At 38.9% G+C, this 25,357-nt stretch overlaps 1 pseudogene; it reads left to right on the top strand.

Moving 5' to 3' along the window:
- Positions 1 to 1,683: 1,683 nt before the first annotated feature.
- LOC143572259 (UDP-glycosyltransferase 88B1 pseudogene) lies at positions 1,684 to 3,117 on the top strand (annotated as a pseudogene).
- The last annotated feature ends 22,240 nt before the right edge of the window (positions 3,118 to 25,357 follow it).

The following is a 25,357-nucleotide window of genomic DNA, read 5'->3' as shown; positions in this document are numbered from 1 at the left end:
AGAGATTTTACAACATATATCACCCGATAATTAAATTACACCACTCACTCGCCCATTATAAGTGTAGATCTTATAATTAGTATGATTGGTAGGAGATTAGGAGTCAACGGTAGAGTTTGTTAGAGCACCTGCAACGGGCTCTAAGGCCCAAAGTCTGAATACATGTGGCATCTCATTGACTGTGTAACGTAAAGACTCCAATGATGTGGAGATTGATTTTTTTAATTCAGGTTTGTAAATACAACCACTGCAAAGGACTTAAAGGTGGGCCCTCCACTCAAGACAATGTGGAACATAAATTAGAAAATCTGAATTCTTTTGCCAAATACAAATTGAAAAAATAAATTACAAATAATAATAATAATAATTAATAAATGACAACATAATGCATATTTTAACTTCCACAAAAATAAATGTTTAATAAAGTATATTATATCTTAGATGCTTTATTTTTAACTTTATATTTTTTAAATATTTATTAAAGTTATATTTGTTAAATGTTTGATGTATCATCTAAATATATATGAAACATAAAAACTGAATTTGTTATACAAGTAATTTAATTAAATATAAATTAATTGTAGAGTTAGATGATTATGTGGCGATTTGTTGTTATGGAAGAAAATAAAGGTTTTTAAGAAAAGTTTGAAATCTGATGTGACGCTGATGTGGAAATTTGTTAATGTTTGTTGTTATGGATGCTCTTAGTCTTGATGAATTAATGATAAAGAAAACACAAACTAAAGAAACAAGTAAAAAGTGTTTTTTTACTCAAATAATCAAAAGTACTCTTTCATGCATGATAACATATAAAAATCCATAGCCATAATTGAGGCGCGCTTTGACTTGATTTAGCATCACATCTAAGTTTGAGCTGAGCTTTAGCTTGTTTAAGATGCGTACCAAGCTTTGGCTCGTTCAAGATTTTTCTCAAAATTTAAAAATAATTAAACAGTATATAAAATTATTAGTAAGTTATAAATGAATCAAGCTCGAGTTTGATCGGAAAACGGCTCACGATCCTAACTCAAGCTTTAGAAAAAAGAGCTCGAAGCAAGTCGAGCCTCATAGAAATTCTCGTGCCGTGACACACGTCATTATGAGATAAGCTGAACACTAAGAGTCTAAGACCATCCGTAGTTGTATATATTTTGTGGTGTTTTGGGGCCTTAATGCCTGGGAACACCACCCCCATGCACTAGCACTATGGATGGCATTATGGTAAGGAACGTTATGTGCATAACGTTTTATGAGAGAGAGGTAGAGAGATTGGGAGGAGAGAGAGGCGTTTAAAGGCTTGTTCTCACTGCGTCCACTTTCTGTAAACGCCTAAAAATTAAATAGGCATCGCGTTATGTGAAATGTCCGGGTATATGTAGTTTTGACAAAGCATAGTCACAAATTACAAAGCCACGTTATCCTCTTTTTCGTCTGGAAACTAGCTAACACCAGCGGTGTATGGCGAATTTAGTTCCACGTTACATTTTGTATTTTTTTTATATACACGAGCTTTTATTGGTTATAAAAATTATGGCTTTAAATGCTCTCATAATAATGATCTACTTGAAGACTATAAATATAGCACTCGGCACATATTATGTGACCATAATAACTTTGATTACTTTGGTTTCATTATCTCTTACATACTCAAATAAAGGCAATTTTTTCTAGTAGTAGCATTAAACAAAAATTAATGGACTCCTCTAAGGTGGTTGTTCTGTATCCTTCTCAAGGAATTGGCCATCTTGTTTCCATGGTGGAGCTAGGAAAACTAATCCACACTCACCACCCTTCACTCTCTATTATCATCATCATAACTCCGGCACCATACGAAACCGGCTCCACTGATAAATACATCACCACCGTCTCCGCCACCAACCCGTCCATCACGTTCCACCACCTCCCCACACTCGCTCTTCCACCCGACTTCCCTTCTGAATTCATAGACCTCGCTTTCGGGATCCCTGAGCTTTACAACCCAATAATGCATAACACCCTCGTAACCATCTCGGCTAAATCCACCATCAAAGGTGTTGTTCTTGATTTCTTTTCTAATGCGTGTTTTCAAGTGTCCACAAGCCTTGGTTTGCCTACTTATTATTTCTACACTAGTGGTGCTTCTGGTTTATGTGCTTTTTTATATCTTACAACCATTGACAAAATTACCAATTCTAAAAGTATTAAAGATTTAGATATTAACTTTGATATTCCTGGTGTACCACCCATTCATTCTTCATATATGCCTACAGTTTTGATTGATAGGGAAACTAATAGTTACAAAAAATTTATGGCCACTTCTACTAACATGTCGAAATCTTCGGGTTTAATCGTAAACAGCTTCTTAGAGTTGGAGGAGAGAGCGGTTGAAGCTCTTCGGGGCGGTCCAAATCCGCCTGTTTATCTTATTGGACCTTTGATTGCTAGCGGAAATCAAGTGGATGATGTTAGCGAAAACGAGTGTTTGAAGTGGCTAAAAACACAACCTAGTAAAAGTGTGGTGTTTTTGTGTTTTGGGAGTATGGGTGTGTTTAAGAAAGAACAATTGAAGGAGATTGGTGTCGGGTTAGAGAGAAGTGGACAAAGATTTTTGTGGGTGGTTCGCAACCCGTCACCGGATGTTAAAGAGTTTGATCTTGATGATGTTCTTCCTGAAGAGTTTTTAACCAGGACTAAGGATAAGGGTCTGGTGGTGAAGAACTGGGCACCTCAGCCGGCGATACTGAGTCATGAGTCAGTGGGTGGATTTGTGAGTCATTGTGGGTGGAACTCGTCGCTTGAAGCGGTGGTTTCTGGGGTGCCAATGGTGGCATGGCCATTATATGCAGAGCAGAAGTTGAATAGAGTGTATTTGGTTGAGGAAATAAAGGTGGCGCTATGGTTAACGATGTCGTCAGGATTTGTGACTGCGGAGGCCGTGGATGAGACGGTGAGGCGGTTAATGGATGGCGAGGAAGGGAGAGCAGTGAGAGAACGGATTTTGGAGATGAGTAGAAGGGCAAAGGTTGCGGTGGAGGATGGTGGTTCCTCTAGAGTTGATTTCTTGAAATTAACTCGACCTTGGACTGGCATGTAAGTGTTGGTCATTGTATCGTTGGTGATCATTGGTGTAACTTTTTATATTTTTATTATATTTGTTACATAATTTATATAATCTATTTGACCAATTATAAAGTTTATGTAAATTTAAAATTTGAGGCCTTACTCGTAGGATGTTTTCAATCATATGCACAACTTGTTAACGACTTGGAATGAAATTAAACGCTATTGCCTTATTATAGGGTAATCCAAGGTGGTCACTAACTCCATTTTTATGATAGGAACATCTAGGAGAACGGAGGGTCCTCTGATTATAAATGTAACTTATTGCTTATGGGGACAAAAAAAAACTATATATTATCTTTAGGGTTGGAGCCGGGGGTCTCACCGGAAGCAGTCTCTCTATCCCTATGGGGTAGAGGTAAGGCTGCCTACATCTTACCCTCCTCAGACCCTACCATAGCTTTGCTATTGGTGGGATATACTGAGTACGATGATGATAATGATATTATCTTTAGGGTTGACTTCGGTAAGGCCTTTGATGTGACATCTGCCCCGATCCGACCCGACCCAGGTACCCGTTTCTCTGACCCGATCTCTCTTTTATTATTTAATATTTATACTTGTATTTTATTTTTAATAATAATATATATTTCCTGCCCGCCTCTTTCTCCCTCTCTCTTTCCGCCTTCTCTTCCCTCTTGTCCTTTGGTTCTTTCCGCCTAAGGATGTCTGCAGCTCCACGCGCCAGACTCCTTACATGGAAGCCTGCGTGAAGACATCTTGTTCCTGCGATGCGTGAAGAGAACTCTTCTCGCAGCGCGCTAAGAATGCATGTTCTTCCCGCAATGCGCTAAGAATGTATGTTCTTCCCGCGATGCGCTTAGAATTCTTGTTCTTCACGCAGCACGCTAAGGATGTGATTCTTCCCGCAGAGCGCTAAGGATTGTTGTGCCAGCCTTCGCGCTCGCGCACTCAGCCTTCCCGCGCTTAACCCTTGTATCTTCTGTTTAAATCTAGCCGTTTGCTTTTGTGTTGTCTTATCTTTTGAGCTGTTGACCTAATCTGCTTTATGTCTGAAAAGTTACTTTCGGCGCAGCATGCGCACCAACCCCATTGGTTGACAGATAAAGTGACTGACATTATCTTTTGAGATCTGCTTTTTCCATGCTTGACCAGTAACTTTATCTGTCCTCTCCCATGCCTTTTTCTGAATCCTGTCAGCCTTTTCCTCTTTTTCCCTGCTACCATATCTTTTGATATCTTTTGCTTTTGGATTCTTATGCTTTTTGATATCTTTTGCTTTTTAAGATCTTTTTCCCTTTTCTAGGGATTATGTCTCCTAGGGTTTTTCTATAAATAATAATAATATTTCATAACACATCACACACAAAACACTTAATCTCTCCTGTTCTCTTGCTCCTTGCTCTCTCTGCCGTCTTCCTCTCTGCCTCCGTCTTCCTCCTTGTTCTTCCTGCTTTTCCGGTAATATATATTATATATAATAGTTTACTTATTAATTATGCTAACTTATAATCAAGACTTAAAACCAATCATTAAAACAATAATCTTGTTTATAGGTTAACTTGTGCCTGTTTAAAGTTGGTTCTTGCTTTATCTATCATCGCATCTTTATCAAGTGAGTAATCTCGTACTTAATCCCTTTTTGCTTTTAAATATTTTGGGATGTTCATGTGTTCATACAAAACTTGAGTCTTAAACTTGTTTATGAACTTTAGTCGCGCAGTATCCCATGTGTTGAGGACGTTTACTTGGCTGTTTATTTGTATGTGTGTATCATTAACCGCTTTGTTCGGCCTATTCCGCAGTTCCGTTGGTACCATTAGTTGAACACGGGAGACCTATCGTTTACGGTTTTCTTTGTTTACACTTGCACAGATGTTTTCTCGTTTTTATGCTCAATTGGGAGCATGGATTGAACTATGATCTATGAACTATCTTAGGCTTGATCACAATCTGATTACACCCTTGTTAAACTCTAGACATACACGTGTTGCGCGCAGATTTACTGTGATTATCTATGATTATCTATTAAACTTGATTTCTCACCAACACGCAAGTGTTTGACGTTTATTTTAACACATGTTCAGGTTTGCAGTAGCTGTTTTGGAGCTTGTGGACACGTAGGACGTTTTTACTTTTGGACCTAGAATTAAAATGTATCAAGACAAGTTAATGTTGTTTGAATGTTATAATTTAAAATATATTGATTTATGTTTGATTTATGTTCTTTATTTTACCCGCTGCGCGTGCGCGATAAAATGTGTATTAATAAATATTGACACCAATAGTGTCGCGAGTAATGAAGCAATATGTGGCGCCCCGATGTATAATCCGCCTTTGGTCGGGGTGTTACAGATTGGTATCAGAGCTCGTTGACTTTAGGATAGGTGGTTAGACGTAACGGCCTAGAATACCTAAGAGTCCCTTCTCGCGCATGAGAGAAATCTCATGTTTGCGCGCTTATTGTTAATTACTCGTTATTTATGAATATGCTCGCGCTTGCGCAGTATATGATTTTATGTTTTATTTCGCGATATTTCGATTTTTGTTGAATTTCGATTTTATTGATTTTACTTACATATTCGTTTGTTGGGGTTGAAAATCCGAAAAGTCATGGTGATACATGAATAGTTGATTTTCAATTTCCATTTACGATTATGTTCTGAGGTTGGAGACTTGAAAAGTCATGGTGATACATGAATTGTCAACCTCCAATACTCATTTTCTTGTATATTTTATATTGAAGATTGGAAAGTCATGGTGATACATGAATCGTCAATCTCCAATACCCGTTTACTAGCTATTTTAAATTGAGAACTCGGAAAGTCACGGTGATACGTGAATTGTCGATTCTTGATTCGAATTTGTTACCTTTATTAAAGTCTGCATTTAGGATCATTTATTTTACTTTAACTTTTGATAGTATCTAACTCTGCGAAACCAAGCTTTATAAAGTTAAACTTTGCGATAAAAACCAAGATATTAACTAAAATTAAAACTTTTATAGAATGCCTCCGCTATCTCGCCGATTTCAGAGAAGAGAAGCCTCGCGCGTGCGTAGACAGCAACGTTCCCAGGAAATGGCCGCCGCAATAGCCCAAGCTTTGAGCCAAAACAATGCTAATACCTCCAGTTATAACATTAAGTCCTTTAATGCGGGTAACCCTCCGAAGTTCACAGGTCTTGAAGGAGCCACCGTGATGCTCCAATGGCTTGAGAAGATTGAAAACACTTTCCTCCATACCCAATGCCCCTCAGACAGACGAACCCTATATGCTTCCAGTGTCCTGGAATCCAGAGCGCTTACATGGTGGAATGGAGTAGCTCATGCGCGTGGCGCAGAGGCTGCTTCTAGCATGACATGGGAGGAATTCAAGGAAATTCTTACGCGAGAATTCTGCCCTCCCAACGAAGTTAAGCGCCTGGAGGAGGAATTTTGGAATCTTAAGCAATACAGCGGTGAAGCGCGCGAGTACGCGACGCGCTTCCACGAGCTAAGCTTACTGGTCCCTCACCTTGTTACCCCTTCCCGCCGAGCAATCGAGAAATTCCTTGGGGGTCTCCCCATGGAAATTCAAGATTCTGTATGGGCCAGAAACCCAGTAACCCTCTCTGACGCCATCGAATTGGCCGCTGTGCTCAGCGACAACCATGTCAGAACAGGAACCTTGTTCCTGCGGGGAACTGAGAAGACCAAACCCACCAAGACTGTCCCTGAACCAACAGAAACCAAACCAGAACCCTCAAACCATAACCAGAAACGTAGGCGCAGACAAGCCTATGCGCTTACCAACCCGCCCATTGTCCAGCAACCAATTTATCAACCAGTTTACGCGCCTAACCCACTGTCAACCTACCCAGCACCTCCTGTAGTCCACAACTATGCCTTAACCAATCCAGCACTTCCTGCCCCGCCAACTAAGAAACCTTACACAGGAAACCAACCCTTTTGCCCAACCTGTAGACTTCATCACCCACCTCAAGTCCCGTGTCGACAATGTAACCGATGTGGCCGCGTAGGTCACTCCGTTGAGTACTGTAGAACCCCTCCCTCCAATCCGATTGCGCCAACACCACCAGCCTACCCGCAGAACCCACAGCCAACTTACCAAAACCCACGACCCAGATCGTGCTTTAACTGCGGTGATCCAAGTCATTTCCGGAACGCGTGCCCAAGGCTACAAGTTCAGATTACACAAGCGAATCCGGTGAACCAGATTTCAAACCAAGTGACGCGTGGACGAGCTTTTAACATAACCGCGCACCAAGCGCAAGCGAATAACGACGTAGTTAATGGTACATTTTTGCTTAACGGATTTTATGCATCTATGCTTTTTGATACTGGCGCCGATCGAAGTTTTATCTCTCGCGCCTTTGAGCAGAAGCTTGCGCGACCGCGCGATGACTTAAAAGAAGATTTTTCAGTTGAATTGGCTAATGGCGAAACTGTTTTAATAAACTCGGTAATTAAAGATTGCACGCTTAACCTTAACGAAAACGATTTTCTAATCGACCTCATCCCCATGCCTCTTGGAAGCTTTGATGTTATTATTGGTATGGACTGGCTCTCGAAGAATCGCGCCGAAGTTATTTGCGCCAAGAAGTTGATTCGCATACCTCGGGAAAATGGTGATCTTCATATCTACGGCGAAAAACCCTCCAGTGGTCTTAAACTTATGTCTTGCGCCGAAGCCCAAAGACTCATGCGGAAGAAGTGTATTGCATTTCTAGCCCATGTGGTTAAACCCGATGAAGGAAAGAAGCTTCGCGATATCCCTGTTGTGCGTGATTTTCCTGAAGTTTTTCCTGATGATCTTCCTGGTATCCCTCCCGCTCGTGAAGTCGAGTTCCGTATTGATCTTGTCCCTGGTGCTTCCCCCGTGGCTAAATCTCCTTATCGTCTTGCACCCGCTGAGATGCAAGAATTGGCCAGCCAACTTCAAGAGTTGACTGCTAAAGGATTCATTCGCCCTAGCTCTTCGCCCTGGGGTGCTCCGGTGTTGTTCGTTAAAAAGAAAGATGGATCGTTTCGCATGTGTATTGATTACCGCGAGTTGAACAAACTCACCATTAAGAACCGGTATCCCTTACCGCGTATTGACGACCTCTTTGATCAACTCCAAGGTGCCTCCTGTTTCTCGAAGATTGATCTCCGCTCTGGTTATCACCAGTTGCGCATCCGCGATGAAGATGTTCCGAAGACTGCTTTTCGAACTCGTTATGGCCATTTTGAATTCTTGGTCATGTCCTTCGGTCTAACCAACGCACCCGCCGTTTTCATGGATCTTATGAATCGGGTGTGTAGGCCTTTCTTGGATAAATTCGTGATCGTGTTTATCGATGATGTTCTGGTGTATTCTAAGACCAAGGCCGAGCACGAGCAACATCTTCGGTTGGTATTGCAAAAGCTTAGAGCCGAGCAACTCTATGCTAAGCTTTCCAAGTGTGAATTTTGGTCTGATGAAGTACAGTTTCTTGGTCATGTTGTAAACAAGATGGGTATTCATGTCGACCCATCCAAGATTGAAGCAATCAAGAACTGGATTACGCCATCCTCTCCTTCCGAGATCCGTTCTTTTCTGGGCTTAGCTGGTTATTACCGGCGCTTCATTTCGAACTTCTCGAAGATCGCTTTGCCTTTAACAGCTCTGACGCACAAAGGTAAACCGTATATTTGGGGCTCGAAGCAAGAAGAAGCCTTTCTAACGCTCAAGCGTTTGTTGTGTAAAGCTCCTGTTCTTGCACTACCTGAGGGTAATGATGATTTTGTCGTGTATTGCGATGCATCCAACCAAGGTCTCGGTTGTGTTCTTATGCAACGAGGCAAGGTTATCGCTTACGCATCAAGGCAACTCAAGGTTCATGAAAGGAATTATACAACTCACGACCTCGAGCTTGGTGCAGTTGTTTTTGCCTTGAAGATCTGGAGACACTACCTTTATGGTACTAAGTGTATCCTCTACACTGACCATAAAAGCCTTCAGCATATCTTTGATCAAAAGGAACTTAACATGAGGCAACGCCGATGGAACGAACTCATCAGCGATTACGATTGTGAGATCCGGTATCATCCTGGTAAGGCTAATGTGGTAGCCGATGCGCTCAGCCGAAAACCCTGCCAACTTAACTGTATCTTGCCGCGCACCCAGCTTCACTTCGCGCCGATTCAAAGCAACCTTGAATCGCGTATTCGTGACGCGCAGCGCGCATCCATCAGTAATGGTAACCTTCGCGCCGAGTTAGCGTGTGGCGCGGAAGCACTCTTTGTCCCTAATCTGAGTGGAATTCTCTGCTATCTCAATCGCATCTGGATCCCTTGTGATGAGAATCTTCGCGCTGATATCCTGAGTGAAGCGCACAAATCTCGGTATTCTATTCATCCTGGCACTGATAAGATGTACAAGGATTCGCGCATTACTTATTGGTGGCCCGGTATGAAAAAGGATATTGCTGTGTTCGTAGCTAAATGTCTGACTTGTTCTAAAGTGAAAGCTGAACACCAACGCCCATCTGGTTTGCTCGAACAACCAGAAATTCCTACGTGGAAATGGGAAGGTATAGCAATGGACTTTATTACCAAGTTACCTTTGACAGCAAGCAAACATGATAGCATTTGGGTAATAGTGGATCGATTGACTAAGTCTGCTCACTTTCTGCCCATTCGTGAAAACTACCGTGTTGAGCAACTCGCGCAGCTTTATGTCAAGGAAATCGTCTGCCGCCATGGTACTCCTTTGAGCATCATATCCGATCGCGATGGCCGTTTTATATCTCGCTTTTGGAAATCTCTCCAATCTGCGCTAGGAACTCGCTTGGACATGAGTACGGCATATCATCCTCAGACTGACGGTCAGTCTGAGCGAACTATTCAAACTCTTGAGGATATGCTCCGATCTTGTGTTCTTGATTTTGGAGGTAATTGGGATTCACACCTGCCTTTGATCGAGTTTTCTTATAACAACAGCTATCATTCCAGTATCGGTATGGCCCCATTTGAAGCACTTTACGGTCGTAAATGCCGCTCCCCGATTTGTTGGAGCGAAGTGGGTGAAACTCAAATCACAGGACCCGAACTTGTTCAAGAGACAACCGATAAAATCGCCAAGATCCGTGATCATTTGCTGACTGCCAGAAGCCGACAGAAGAGTTACGCAGATCGTAGGCGAAAGCCTCTCGAATTTCAAGTTGGTGATCTTGTTCTCCTCAAAGTGTCGCCTTGGAAAGGTGTTGTCCGCTTTGGGAAGAAGGGTAAGCTTGCTCCTCGTTATGTTGGTCCATTCAAGATCCTCGCGCGTGTGGGAAAAGTTGCCTACAGACTTGACCTGCCGCTCGCGCTCGGTAATGTGCATCCAACGTTCCATGTTTCCAATCTCAAGAAGTGTTTAGCTGACGAGAACCTTCACATTGCACTTGATGAAGTTCAAGTTGATGAATCCATGCATTTCATTGAGAAGCCTGTTGAGATTATGGATCGCGAGGTTAAGCAAACCAAGCGCAGTCGTATCCCTATCGTGAAAGTTCGCTGGGAGTCCAAGCGCGGAGCCGAGTTTACATGGGAAAGGGAAGATCAAATGAAGATCAAGTACCCGCACCTGTTCTCTGCGCAACCTACTTCGAGATAAATTTCGGGACGAAATTTCTTAAAGTAGGGGAGACTGTGACATCTGCCCCGATCCGACCCGACCCAGGTACCCGTTTCTCTGACCCGATCTCTCTTTTATTATTTAATATTTATACTTGTATTTTATTTTTAATAATAATATATATTTCCTGCCCGCCTCTTTCTCCCTCTCTCTTTCCGCCTTCTCTTCCCTCTTGTCCTTTGGTTCTTTCCGCCTAAGGATGTCTGCAGCTCCACGCGCCAGACTCCTTACATGGAAGCCTGCGTGAAGACATCTTGTTCCTGCGATGCGTGAAGAGAACTCTTCTCGCAGCGCGCTAAGAATGCATGTTCTTCCCGCAATGCGCTAAGAATGTATGTTCTTCCCGCGATGCGCTTAGAATTCTTGTTCTTCACGCAGCACGCTAAGGATGTGATTCTTCCCGCAGAGCGCTAAGGATTGTTGTGCCAGCCTTCGCGCTCGCGCACTCAGCCTTCCCGCGCTTAACCCTTGTATCTTCTGTTTAAATCTAGCCGTTTGCTTTTGTGTTGTCTTATCTTTTGAGCTGTTGACCTAATCTGCTTTATGTCTGAAAAGTTACTTTCGGCGCAGCATGCGCACCAACCCCATTGGTTGACAGATAAAGTGACTGACATTATCTTTTGAGATCTGCTTTTTCCATGCTTGACCAGTAACTTTATCTGTCCTCTCCCATGCCTTTTTCTGAATCCTGTCAGCCTTTTCCTCTTTTTCCCTGCTACCATATCTTTTGATATCTTTTGCTTTTGGATTCTTATGCTTTTTGATATCTTTTGCTTTTTAAGATCTTTTTCCCTTTTCTAGGGATTATGTCTCCTAGGGTTTTTCTATAAATAATAATAATATTTCATAACACATCACACACAAAACACTTAATCTCTCCTGTTCTCTTGCTCCTTGCTCTCTCTGCCGTCTTCCTCTCTGCCTCCGTCTTCCTCCTTGTTCTTCCTGCTTTTCCGGTAATATATATTATATATAATAGTTTACTTATTAATTATGCTAACTTATAATCAAGACTTAAAACCAATCATTAAAACAATAATCTTGTTTATAGGTTAACTTGTGCCTGTTTAAAGTTGGTTCTTGCTTTATCTATCATCGCATCTTTATCAAGTGAGTAATCTCGTACCTAATCCCTTTTTGCTTTTAAATATTTTGGGATGTTCATGTGTTCATACAAAACTTGAGTCTTAAACTTGTTTATGAACTTTAGTCGCGCAGTATCCCATGTGTTGAGGACGTTTACTTGGCTGTTTATTTGTATGTGTGTATCATTAACCGCTTTGTTCGGCCTATTCCGCAGTTCCGTTGGTACCATTAGTTGAACACGGGAGACCTATCGTTTACGGTTTTCTTTGTTTACACTTGCACAGATGTTTTCTCGTTTTTATGCTCAATTGGGAGCATGGATTGAACTATGATCTATGAACTATCTTAGGCTTGATCACAATCTGATTACACCCTTGTTAAACTCTAGACATACACGTGTTGCGCGCAGATTTACTGTGATTATCTATGATTATCTATTAAACTTGATTTCTCACCAACACGCAAGTGTTTGACGTTTATTTTAACACATGTTCAGGTTTGCAGTAGCTGTTTTGGAGCTTGTGGACACGTAGGACGTTTTTACTTTTGGACCTAGAATTAAAATGTATCAAGACAAGTTAATGTTGTTTGAATGTTATAATTTAAAATATATTGATTTATGTTTGATTTATGTTCTTTATTTTCCCCGCCGCGCGTGCGCGATAAAATGTGTATTAATAAATATTGACACCAATAGTGTCGCGAGTAATGAAGCAATATGTGGCGCCCCGATGTATAATCCGCCTTTGGTCGGGGTGTTACATTTGAATTATTAAAGTGGGAGTTCTTGAATGATGCTATACTTCGTAGTTCATATGTACTTTCTCACACGTTAGAAAGTGATCAAAAATAAACAATGCACTTAGTAATACGTAATTAAACAAACCACATATATGAAAATAACACTTAGTTTAAAAGAGAAAATATATAAAATAAACGAAATTACTAATTTACCCCTAACTTAACGAAAAAAAATAAACGGGGTTAGAAAAAGTACTAAAGTGACAAATTTTAGAAAATCGAAGCAGTCATTTGCAATGAATTCAAAAACGATACTAAAGTTATGTAATTGAACAAGCTACAAGTACTAAAGTTACGTAATTAAACAAGTTACATGTATTAAAATGACACTTAACTCTATAGAAAAAGTAATAGACAGAGGATTATTAAAGTGGATACCATACATCTAAACAGTTTTTAAGCTAATAAATTAATAAGAGTATACTAAAAAGGTCTTGACTTTTTAAAATAAATGAACTTTTATTATTTTACAAATATAAAGTTTCATATAGTTTATAAATAATTATATATGAACTGTAATTACTGATAACTTTTATTTCATTCAGTATATATATGTGCGTTAAATTCAGTGGCGAAGCTTGGACCGAGGGCACCGAGGGGGGAGCTCAAAATGTATACAAAATTTCACAAACGAGGGGGGCCGGGCTCAAATTTTTGATCAAAAAAGGCTAAACTTACACTACGTATAAAAAATTTCGGTCGAAAATGAGTAAATTTACACTACTACGCACACAAACAGGGGCCCCGGCCTCAATGAAGCTTCGTCAATGGTGTTAATAATTGTGTGTTTAAACTGGTTATACTCAAAGCGTGTCGTATTATGTGGTCCACTTATCAATCATGCGTATAGAGAAAATTACGTATTTAGTTAACCTATCATGTTCGAATTCATTCTACATTTAATAATAAGTTAGAAAGTTATGATATGACAAAGCATAGCACTATCGAATTTCATATTAAATAAAAACATGGCGAGTGCCGTGACGTTATCTATCACTGCCCATTTCTTTGTATCATTCATTTCTAAATTACCCTCTATATTATTTAAAGCCTCTAGCTCACAAACTTGCTATTCATAATCTTTTACAAGTCACAAACTTATGCAATGTCTTAGTTATCACAATAATTTCTTAAGTGTCATATCTAATTTTTTTAGTTGTCACAATTGCTAGAATTTTCCATAAAAGAGACCATGATGTGTATTCATTTTCCCGATTAAATAATATATCATTTTATCTTGAAAAATACGAATTTCTTGTTTATTTTTTTCGATTCTAGCTCGTGTGATATGCGACGTCGTGAAACTGTCTACTATCATTAGTTATAATATATAATTACCCTATAAAAGTTATTGAAAATCTAGAGAGAATCGCAAAGGTCTCTTCAAGGTAGCTCGTCTTCCAAATGCATTTATAAATGATTAAACCTAACAACGTAACTTCAAATTCCAAGGCACAATTTTAGAAAAATGCTTCGTTATCGGCCCTTCACAAAATCAGAATTCATAATGATATAAAAACTAAAATTATAAAAACATAATAAAGTAGTATGTATACCTCAAGAGGCCAATACCCTTTTAATTCTATCAATGTTAATTTTCTTTGCTCTTTTTAGTTTCGTATCATACGACGCGACTACGTCCTTTTGATGAATAGTAAAGTCTCTTTACATCTTTGTACTCGTATGTAAGGTGTGATGAAATTAAGTAAATAAATATGAAAATAATTTATTTAGTTTTTAAAATATTTTAAAGGCATGGAGGCATGAGTTGTTAAGGCTCTGTTCCTGAGTTCAACTTAAGGTAGGAAAGGAAATGAAAGGGATGAAAAGAGAGAAAGTGTTGTGTTCCCAAGTTTCATTAAATGAAGGAAAGAAGAAAATGTGTGTCATTTATTGTGAGAAAGGAAAGGAAAGGAAAGGAAAGGAAAGGAAAGTGAAGGTTTTGTAGTGTAAAATCTTTATTTCCATTTTGGAAGAAATTGGTTGGTAGTAAAGGAATGGAAAATGAAAAGAAAAGAAAAGAAAGGAATGGAAATGTTTTCCTTTCCTACCTTAAATTAAAACAGAACAAAAACTAAATATAGAAGTGGAGGACTGGGTCTGGACTCTGGAGTTCTGGACAGAACGAATTATATAATATATTGTTCCCGGTGAATAAAACTACCTTTTAGATGAATTACAACCCTTGGATTAGGCTGAGATGACAAAAACTAAATATAGAAGTGGAGGACTGGGTCTGGACTCTGGAGTTCTGGACAGAAGGAATTATATAATATATTGTTCCCGGTGAATAAAACTACCTTTTAGATGAATTACAACCCTTGGATTAGGCTGAGATGACAAAAACTAAATATAGAAGTGGAGGACTGGGTCTGGACTCTGGAGTTCTGGACAGAAGGAATTATATAATATATTGTTCCCGGTGAATAAAACTATCTTTTAGATGAATTACAACCCTTGGATTAGGCTGAGATGAAATCTTGACCGTTTAAAGTTCAAAAAATCCTTCTAGAAGCAGAGGTTACAATACCTGTAGTTCTATGTTTCAGTTTCTACGTGGTTCCTCTTTCTCCGGCATGTCTCTCTCTCTCTCTCTCCCACGTTTAGGGTTGTTATTCCCTATTTAACATGGGCGATGATGATAATTCTTCCTCAATTCGTTCAATATTTCATTTGTAAATGAAAAATGGCCGCCAATCGAGGGTTGAACTTAGCTTCGGAAAGATCGTATGCCTAGCGTCTCCAGCGTATTGTTGGCTAAGGCCGGCATTCCAGCAAATGGTTTCAAGGCTTGGTCGAAAACGGCGTTCGTCGGTAAGTTAGGAGACGTGAGTTCGGGCCTAACCGCCAGTTCTGCAAATTCAAGGTAACTCGATTGAATTGGCTGCGTGCTGTATTTAGGAAGAAGCTTCCAGTTGTGTATTCGATCTTCATTGAAATTGTCATATCCAACATCAATTGATTGGTTAGCTTATCATTGCAGAGAATTGAGCCCTAATCTCAGGTAATTTGTTAATTTACTTAGTTTTTATTTCCAGTTCATAATTAGTTGTATCATCTTATCTGAATTGTTACCTTTTAAATTATGGATGCAATATCGACGGTGTCAGCACACACAATGCAGGTCACATGTCTATCAAGTTAAGGGTCTAGATATTCAGCATGTATGCAAACAAAAAAAAAAAGGTTTATAAAAAAATATTCCCTATTAAAAATGGTGTGCGTTTTTTCATGAATAGAGGGATGTTTGGTATCATGGTGCAGTTTGACCTTTTTTACATCTTCAGTTGGATCAAAAGTTTTGCTCACGGTTCTTTAAATGGAATTGTATAATTCTTATTTTTGCTTACATGACATATAAACAAGTCAAAATTAGCACCTTGTATACCTTCATCTAACTTGACAAGGCCATCTGTGTTAAATTCAGTTTTTTTTTTATAGAACTACATTTTTATTGGTTTCTTTCTTGATTTGGGGTGCTTAGATTTTGTTTTGTCTTCCTCATGTTGATATTTTTTTTATTTATGCAGATGATGACTATGGATGAAAGCAAGAAGATGCTGGGTTGGTTCGTTAAGAAAAGACAAGGGATTTCTTTCCGAGGGGTTTTCCTAATTTTTGTTTTTTAATGTTTAGGTGAATTGTATTGAGTAATTTTATATCAAAACTGTTTTTAATTCATAAACATTGGTTATAGTTTGGGATTAGATACATGAACTGTTTATCTCCCAAATAGATAAAAGAAGTTTTTTGTTTTCTGAACTTATCTAGATGAAAGATCTTAATTGTAGTAGCAACTATTTGTCCTAATGATGGATGTATTTCTAAGTATGTCTTTTGATTATGGATCTATTCTTTGTGCTCTGAACTAGATGTCCTATTTTTTGCCTTTAGAAATGTTCATAATTTTCATTTATATTTTCTATATGTAAATATGAATTTTTTATGAAGTATTTAATCAATTTCGGCTTTTTTGCATTCTAAATATTGTTTCGTTTAGAATGCAAAAAAATAAAATAAAAAAATACTTACCTCAATATGACATTAAAGTACCCCCGTCTAGACGTGCACAAAAAAAACGGTTCCGGAACCTAACTGGTGGAACCGAACCGGAACCGGTTTCCAGTTCCAACCCGGTTGGTACAATACCCGGTTTGGGTATTTTTGTACCCGAAAATCGTACCCGGTTCTCCTATTTGTATGTCAGTATCAGTTCCAACCCGGTTCCTACCCGGTTCTTAATTGGAACTGGTTCGGTTCGTACCCGGAAAAACCGGTTCCGGCGGGTTTTTTTTGAAGAGTCAAACAAAAGTCAAACTAGCCGTTGGAACCGGTTCCAACGGTAATATAGCCGTTGGAACCGGTTTTTTAGACACCAATTAGCCGTTGGAACCGGTTCCAACGGTAATATAGCCGTTGGAACCGGTTTTTGAGAGACAAAAGATCCGTTGGAACCGGTTCCAACGGTAATATAGCCGTTGGAACCGGTTTTTGATGCCCAAACCTATATATAACTTGTTTTCCACCACTAATTTCACCATCAAACTCAAAAACAAACTAAAATACTACTCCTTTAGCAAACCCGTTCCGTTACCCGACCATCCAACTAAATATTATTATTGCACCCATCAAAAAAACTAACAAGAAGGCTAAGAAAAGTGTTTTTGTTGCCCCCGTTCCCAAGGGTTGTTACGGTAGTCAACCATAACCGCAACCAAGACATATGGAAGAATTGGGATTTGATTGTGGATGACGAAGGTTATCAAAAGGCTCGTTGCAAACTATGTGGTTCAATATTAAAGCACGATTCCAACTCTACTTTGAGAAAGCACATCGAGAAGCCATATTGCAAGGCGTTGAAAGGGATTGGCGCGACCGATCAAATTGACTTGGGTAAAGATGGTACACTATTTCGTTACAACACGACTCAAGTTCAAGATAGAATGGCAAAGTTCGTTATTCAACGAGGTTTTCCGTTTAACCACTTTGATGACCCGGAGTTAATGTCGTTGATTCGCGAAACTCTACAACCGAGATACACACATGTAAGTCGTACTACCTTAAGACGTCATTGTATCAGGTTGTGGGAGTGTGCTAAAAAAGAGTTAATCGAGTCTTTTCATTCTTTAGAAGCCATGGTTAGTTTAACTACCGATGTTTGGTCGGCACCACACGGGTTGCCCGAATCATACATATGTGTCACCGCTCATTGGGTTGATCCGGTGACATGGCAATTGATGAAACGCACCATCGCTTTTGAAAACTTCCCGTTCCCACATACCGCCAAAAAATTGTTTGAATTACTTGATGAAGTTATAACGACTTACAACTTGAGAAATAAAATATTTTCGATTTCGTTTGACAACGCTTCAAACAATACTAAGGCGGCTGAAAAATTTATCATTAAATATTCACCACCTTGTTTCAGGGATTTTTTTCATGTTCGATGTGTTGTACATATCATCAACTTGGTTGTTCAAATAGGTCTTGACAATGAAAACATTTGTGATGATTTAAAATATTTTAGACTTATGTTACAAGATGTCTTCAAAAGTGGTAAAAGAAGACATCTTGAATATAAGAACTATTGCAAGTCGGTTGAAAGAAAGTATTTGGGGCCGAATTGGGACGTTCCAACCCGTTGGAACTCAACTTGTTATATGTTAAAGTGTGCTTTTGCCCAACGCCAAACTTTACAAGCTTTTCATAAAATATTTTGAAAACATACCGCCGGTCTTTACTTGTGCCGCCGCATTAAACGCCTATTGGAATGTTAATGGGGTTAAAACAACGATTGAGGAAATATTCGACAACTTAGGTATACACGAGATTGACCCGAAGTTGTCGACGGAAGCGAATGACAAGTTCCAAAAAAACCTTCAAGACCTTTATGACCATTATTTTCAAATGTATGGTCCAAGCACGAGATCGTCTTTTGTGAAAAAAACAACAACTAGTAGGCCGTGCAATGACCCACTTACAAACTTGATGAATGGGATTCGTGAATCGGCATCTAAGAGGCAAAGAGGAAACACACCAACTAGCGAACTTGGTCGATATAGTGGAGCAAACTATGTTGAGGGCGCAACGGTCGACGAAATTCGCAATATTGATTTGTTGGCTTGGTGGAGAGGTAAACAAAACGAATTTCCCATTTTATCCGCCATGGCTCGTGATTTGCTTGCCGTACAAGCCTCAACGGTTGCTTCCGAATCGGTTTTTTCTCTTAGTGGGAGGGTGTTATCTATGCGAAGAACAAAATTAACTCCCGAGTCTCTAGGGGTTTGCATTTGCCTAAAGGACCATTTGGATGCGGTGGATCGTGTACAACACAAGGCGAACTTTGAAGACGAAATACCAATAGAGCGTCATATTCATGATGAGGAGGCGGAGGACGGAGTTTCTTCCGATAACGAAGACGAGAGTGAAGACGAGAATGAAGACGAAGAAGAGTTGTAATTATTTGTTTTGGTAAAATTATTTGTAACTTGTTCAACTAATATTTAGTTTTGATTTGTTTTATTATAATTACTTTTGTTACTCATGATTAATTTTTTGTTACTTTTTTAATAACGACGAACATTTTATTTATTCAAAAAATAACTATTACAAACATTATTAAAACATAAACGATACTAAACATAACAACTAAAACTTAAAATACAAAGTCCGTCGTTTTAATCCGGAAATACTTATTTTTGGGTTGTAGAGCCAGACGACTCTCCCACTTCCGTTTTTTTTAGCATCCAAACTTCTTTTCTCTCGACAATACTTATTCGTATGTTTTCGTAATGTCGAGTTGGACCCTGCTTTAAGAAACTTCGAGCAATATTTGCAACGTGCCAACTCATGTGAGTCGGTCATGAGACACAAATCGTAATGAACCCAAACATCGGGGCATCTTGTTGTTTCGATCACCATAACAACGTCATCATTAGTTGTCATTTGTTGTCGGTTTAAGGTTAATTGTGGTTTGGAGTGTGTTTTATAGTTTTGGAAGTGGTTTAACAAGTACACAAACAAGCCTTGCTATTTAAAGTAAAAAAATAACCTATTTATAGTTAAAAAACCGGTTCCAACGGTCAAAAACGGCTATATAGCCGTTGGAACCGGTTCCTAACGGCTATAATATTTGAATTTCAAAAAAACCGGTGGAACCGGTTTTTACGTAAAAACCGGTCCCGGTTCATACCCTACCCGGTTCCTAAAAGTTAGCATATCTGGGCATCGGTTCGGGTCGGGAACCGAACCGGTTCTTGATTGGAACCGGTGCCATTTTACAACCCGGTGTGAAAAAACCGGTTCCGAACCGGTTCGGGTTTTCCAGTTGAACCCGATTTGTGCACCTCTACCCCCGTCCACCGGACGGGTATAAAACTAGTTTTATTTGTTTCAAATTCTATGGCCCAGCTATTTGAAATTTGGGCCAGACCAAAAGAGCGTTATATGAGATTGATGGACTGTTGGATCATGGATGATGTATAAATATTTGATGGCGGATGGCCCCTCTATGTTGTGGGCCTTGTACAACCGCACACCTTGCACAAACCTAAAACCGGTCTTGGCCGCCTGACCACCGCCACCCCACCACAACCATTGTCACCACCGCCAACACAACCACCGCCACCACTGTCGCCATTGCAATTATTTTTTATTTTGGTAAAAAAAAAATTACTTTAAGGTTGGGTATTTATTTATTTCTATTTCATTTCTACATTTTTTTATACCAAACAACATAAATGTAATAATTCATTTCATTATCATGGATTAACCAAACAAGACAAATGTATGTAACGATCCATTTCATTATCTTGTTCATTTTATTCCTTCTTTTATTTCATTCCCTTTCCATTCCATTACCTCCGACAAAATCCTATTTTTAGATACTCTAGCTTCTTGCTAGTTTAACGTTATATAAAGTTAGCTGCGTTAATATGATAATTATGAATACTAATGATAAAGCTCTAAAAGTTTCGAGAATAAAAGTCTTTCATTTTTATAAACCTAAACTTTCTAACCAAGTTTCCAATACCTTTTCAGTGTATTTTTTGGACGTTGAATCCGCGTATCTCAAATTATTTTTCTTACCTTCCAGAATTTCCTTATCAATCAATGACTAGACTTTGACCCAGGTTAATAAACAAATATATATTTCATTCGTTAATACTTTTCAGCAAGGACTCGAATTACATGTTGATGATATTTATGATCTTAATAACTTAAAGAATATTAAAATGTATAGTTAAAACTTCAAACGTATAATCCGTATGTGTTTTAACATTTTTGAAGAAGATTAACCGATGGTATCTTAAGGGTGTAAACAGCCCAAGTCATTCATTGAGCTACTCGAGCTTGGTTTGATAAAAAACTTGAAAGAACCGACTTTTTTGAGCTCAATCCCAAACCTCAAATAGATTAATTATCTTGTTTGAGCTCAAGCTTTGTGTGGCTTGTGCAGAAAGCTCGTTTAGATTCGTCGAGGCTTAACAAGTCTTGTGTATTTTTAAATTTTAACTTGTTTAGATTTCTATATATTAATTTCACATTGCCCAATCAAGCTCTAGCCAAGCTTTAACTTATTTAAGGTATTACTCAAGCTCAAGCCGAATTTACTAAAGTTTTTCTTGAAAATATATGAATAATTAAAAAATATATATATAGATTAATTAATACGTGATAAACAATGAGAGCCCAAGTTTAAAAAAACAATGATCGAGTTAAACTGAAACGAGCCAAACTCAAGACTAATAAATTGAATTTCATTAACAAAAGACAAATAGAAAAGCTTAAAAGATATGAAAGTATCATATTTAACAAAAGAATTAACAAAGTTGTTGATATAACTACAATATGCAACATAAACAAAGCCATCAGCCAAAGAAAAATCAAAACATCTAGAATATATACGTAAAAACAGTCAACAAAGTTAAACGCCACGAAAACACCAATTTACAAACCCTTGTCATCTCATCTCCACCATTATATATATTATTATAGTCACTAATTACAATTCCATATATCAACAAAAAAAAAATGGTTCCAACTAACCCTTATGGCCACGTCAACGAAGATCTTCAAGCCGTAGCAAACGAAGCTCGCCGGAAAAGACGCCGACGCCACCTCATCTCCATTCTCATTGTCGAAGCATGAAATGAATCTGACCTGATCCATGACGATGTTTCCACTGATTTTCGAGATGAACGAACCACGTCTTGATCTTCTCCCCCGGTTGCTTGAGACCTGCAATGGTTTTTCGGGGGTGTGGAGGTGACTGCTAAGAAATCTCAAAGATCTCTTGTTTACAGACACAAAAAGTGGTGGTGGCTCTTATTGAGCATGACCCATTAATAAGGAGGTGGAGACCTCCTTATATAGAGAGTCTCATGGCCACCATCATGGTACCCTAATGGGCCTAGCCCAGTTAGGGTTACCTCCACAAAACCCCCTCAGCCCAATAACATTGTATTAGTCCATATAATAAAATAAGCCAAACATAATAAATTTAGGGTCGTAAAACCGGGTTTAATACCATACCCCTACATGACACAAAAAGTGGTGGTGGCTCTTATTGAGCATGACCCATTAATAAGGAGGTGGAGACCTCCTTATATAGAGAGTCTCATGGCCACCATCATGGTACCCTAATGGGCCTAGCCCAGTTAGGGTTACCTCCACAAAACCCCCTCAGCCCAATAACATTGTATTAGTCCATATAATAAAATAAGCCAAACATAATAAATTTAAGGTCGTAAAACCGGGTTTAATACCATACCCCTACAAGCCCCCCCAAGTCCAGCATTGCTCCTGGGCGCGCAAGCGTCTAGGTGGAGCGCTGGACTTTATGAGGTGTGTTAGGCCATGAGGCGGTTTTTTCCCTTTTCTTCGGCCTTGTCTTTATTGTCTTTGAGTTTTGGGAGGTTTTCTTCATGATGGTGACATGTTGTGGCCTTTATGATAATGATGGTGCCCTGGAGTGAATAAGATATAGCACGCATTATAACAATAGTGGCGCGAGGCCTGATAAAAGGTAGAGCGCGCATCTCGATAATAATGTAACATAACTTGCGCGCGAGGCAGCTTACGAGTTATGAGAATAATAAAGCCTGCGCGCGAGGCGACTTACGGATCTATGAGAATAATAAAGACTGCGTGCGAGGCGACTTATGAGCTATAAGAATAATAAAGCCTGCGCGTGAGGCGACTTATGAGCTCTAAGAATAATAAAAGCTTGCGCGCGAGTTGCGGCTTACGGGCTATAATAATAATGGAGCTTGCGCGAGTTGCGGCTTACGGGCTATAATAATAATGGAGCTTGCGCGAGTTGCGGCTTACGAGCTATAATAATAATGAAGCTTGCGCGAGTTGCGGCTTACTAGCTATAAGAATAATAAAGTCTGCGCGTGAGGCGACTTATGAGCTATAAGAATAATAAAGCATGCGCGCGAGGCGACTTACGAGCTATAATAATAATGGAGCTTGCGCGAGTTGCGGCTTACGAGCTATAATAATAATGAAGCTTGCGCGCGTGGCGACTTACGAGCTGTAAGGATAATAAAGCCTGCGCGTGTGGCGGCTTACGAGCTCTAAGAATAATAAAGCCTGCGCGCGTGGCGGCTTACGAGCTATAATAATAATAAAGCCTGCGCACGTGGCGACTTACGAGCTATAAGAATAATAAAAGCTTGCGCGAGTGACGGCTTACGAGCTATAAATCCCTTTTCAATAGAATTGTGTGCTTGTGTCAGCAATGCTCTTTTATATGCTTCTCAGATGATAACATCTAGTACTTGGAGAGCAAAAAAAGAAAAAATTTACAGTATTATGGTGACATAAATAATAAATCAAACAGAATAATTGCTGTTCAAACTAATAGCAGGGGGTATCAACTTTATGGCAAACCGCAACAAAGTAAATAAAGCGCTTCATCTATAAGCTCTAAAATAACAACTATAAACACTTCATCTATAAGCTCTAAAATAATTAACTATAAGCAGAAACCAAAAAAGAAAAAAGAAAAACAAAACATACGAAAAACCAAATCAATCCAACACACAAGAGAGAACACAAAATCAAACGCAATCGGATAATCAATTATGTACATATTTCGTCATAAGCTTTATCGAGAGGTTTATTGTCGTTTGAAAGTAAATATATTTTCTCATACTCATTTTTTATCATTCACCCTCTCACAATTTTCAGACACTATTATACTTTTGATATTAAAGCTTGCTATTGTTAAACAATCCCACCAGATCTCATGCGCGCCTACAAAGTAACTGCAAAGGATAGTCAGCTTAAACTCTTATGTACTAAGAGTTCTCAACACTTAGTCTCCGATTCTATAACAAAAATGTTTCAAGAACTAAAAATGTTATTTCGTCTTCCTGCAGTTCTCATGCACTATTATGTTTTCAATACTCTAGCAATCCAACAACACTATTATTTCGTCCTCCTACAATTCAAGTCCTGTAACTGGAAAAGGTATATATTGTATGAGTTAGCATCAATAGGATGTATCACAAAAGTGGAAAATTGTACATAGCAGCCAACATGCTAAATGAAACAATAACCTTAATCACAAACATAAAAGAGAATTTTTCAAAATGTTTTTTTCATTCTTCTACAATTTTTATACACTATTATGCTATGGATACTCAAACATTGCTATTGTCAACATGACTCATCGCCATGCCTCATGCCTGAAATAGGAAAGGCTTAGTCAACATCGACTCTTATGTACACAAACTTTTACTAAATACGACAAACCTAGTCCATTTAACGTCGGTTCTAAAACGAAGTTGTTTCAACCTTGCTATGTTAGTAATTAATTTACAGACCTGTCAATGGCAACCGGCGTACTACTGTCATCGGCTTCTCTTGATTCCCTCCACCCTCCAGAACCTAAGTCCAAGGATGAATAGACCAAAATATCCAACAAATCTTAACACATACGCACACAATTAGAGCTGTTAAAAAAAGGATGTCACCCTTAAGGGTTCTAATTGGATTGGATATTACAGATCGATTTGTGAGATAGAGACAGGAGTAGTTTCATAGTAAGAAGCGGCCGTAAAGGATTATTATTTATTAGGGTTAGGAAAACAATAAGTGGTAGTTTGGAAACCGGCCCGCTATCAATAAAAGGTATAGAGATGTTTAGCGGGAAAACACCCTCAATATTCATTTTCCAATTGACACGTGGCACCAGAGATTTTCTTTTATTAGAATAGGTAGATATGTAATATTTGAGCATCTATAAATTAAAGCATACTTTACCTTTAGATGCATTAACTTTTTTTAGATAAACTAGTTAAATTCACTCGCTTGTTGCGGTGGAAGATTATATCTGTATCGTTTTCGTTTGTTACATTATTTGTATGCTACAGGTACTCAGTTTGGTTTATTACGGTATTTATTCGGTACCGGTCCTCGATTTGATTTATTACAGTATTAGTCTAATACCGGTACTGATGTTTGGTCGGAAGAAGTGTGGTTTCTCGCTAGACTCATTATATCCTAGCTCCAAATACTAAAGAAATACATGTTTGAATACAACCTTGTTCTCATTATTGTTCGGTCGGATTCGGTTTGCCGTCACTAGTGACAGATACTTAATGTCGTATGATAATTGTCACACCTCAACCGACGGCAGATTATACATCGGGATGTAATGTAGATTGTTCATCACACATGATACTATATATTAAAGTGAAAATATTTATTCATATCAATCAATATTGTTACACGTTACAAGGTCGAAATATGAG

Source organism: Bidens hawaiensis, unplaced genomic scaffold (genome assembly GCF_021521415.1).
Source record: "Bidens hawaiensis isolate Kalapana, Puna unplaced genomic scaffold, B.hawaiensis_p1.1 tig00025785_1, whole genome shotgun sequence".
NCBI classification, from domain to species: domain Eukaryota; kingdom Viridiplantae; phylum Streptophyta; class Magnoliopsida; order Asterales; family Asteraceae; genus Bidens; species Bidens hawaiensis.
This window is presented reverse-complemented; position numbering and strand designations above follow the sequence as displayed.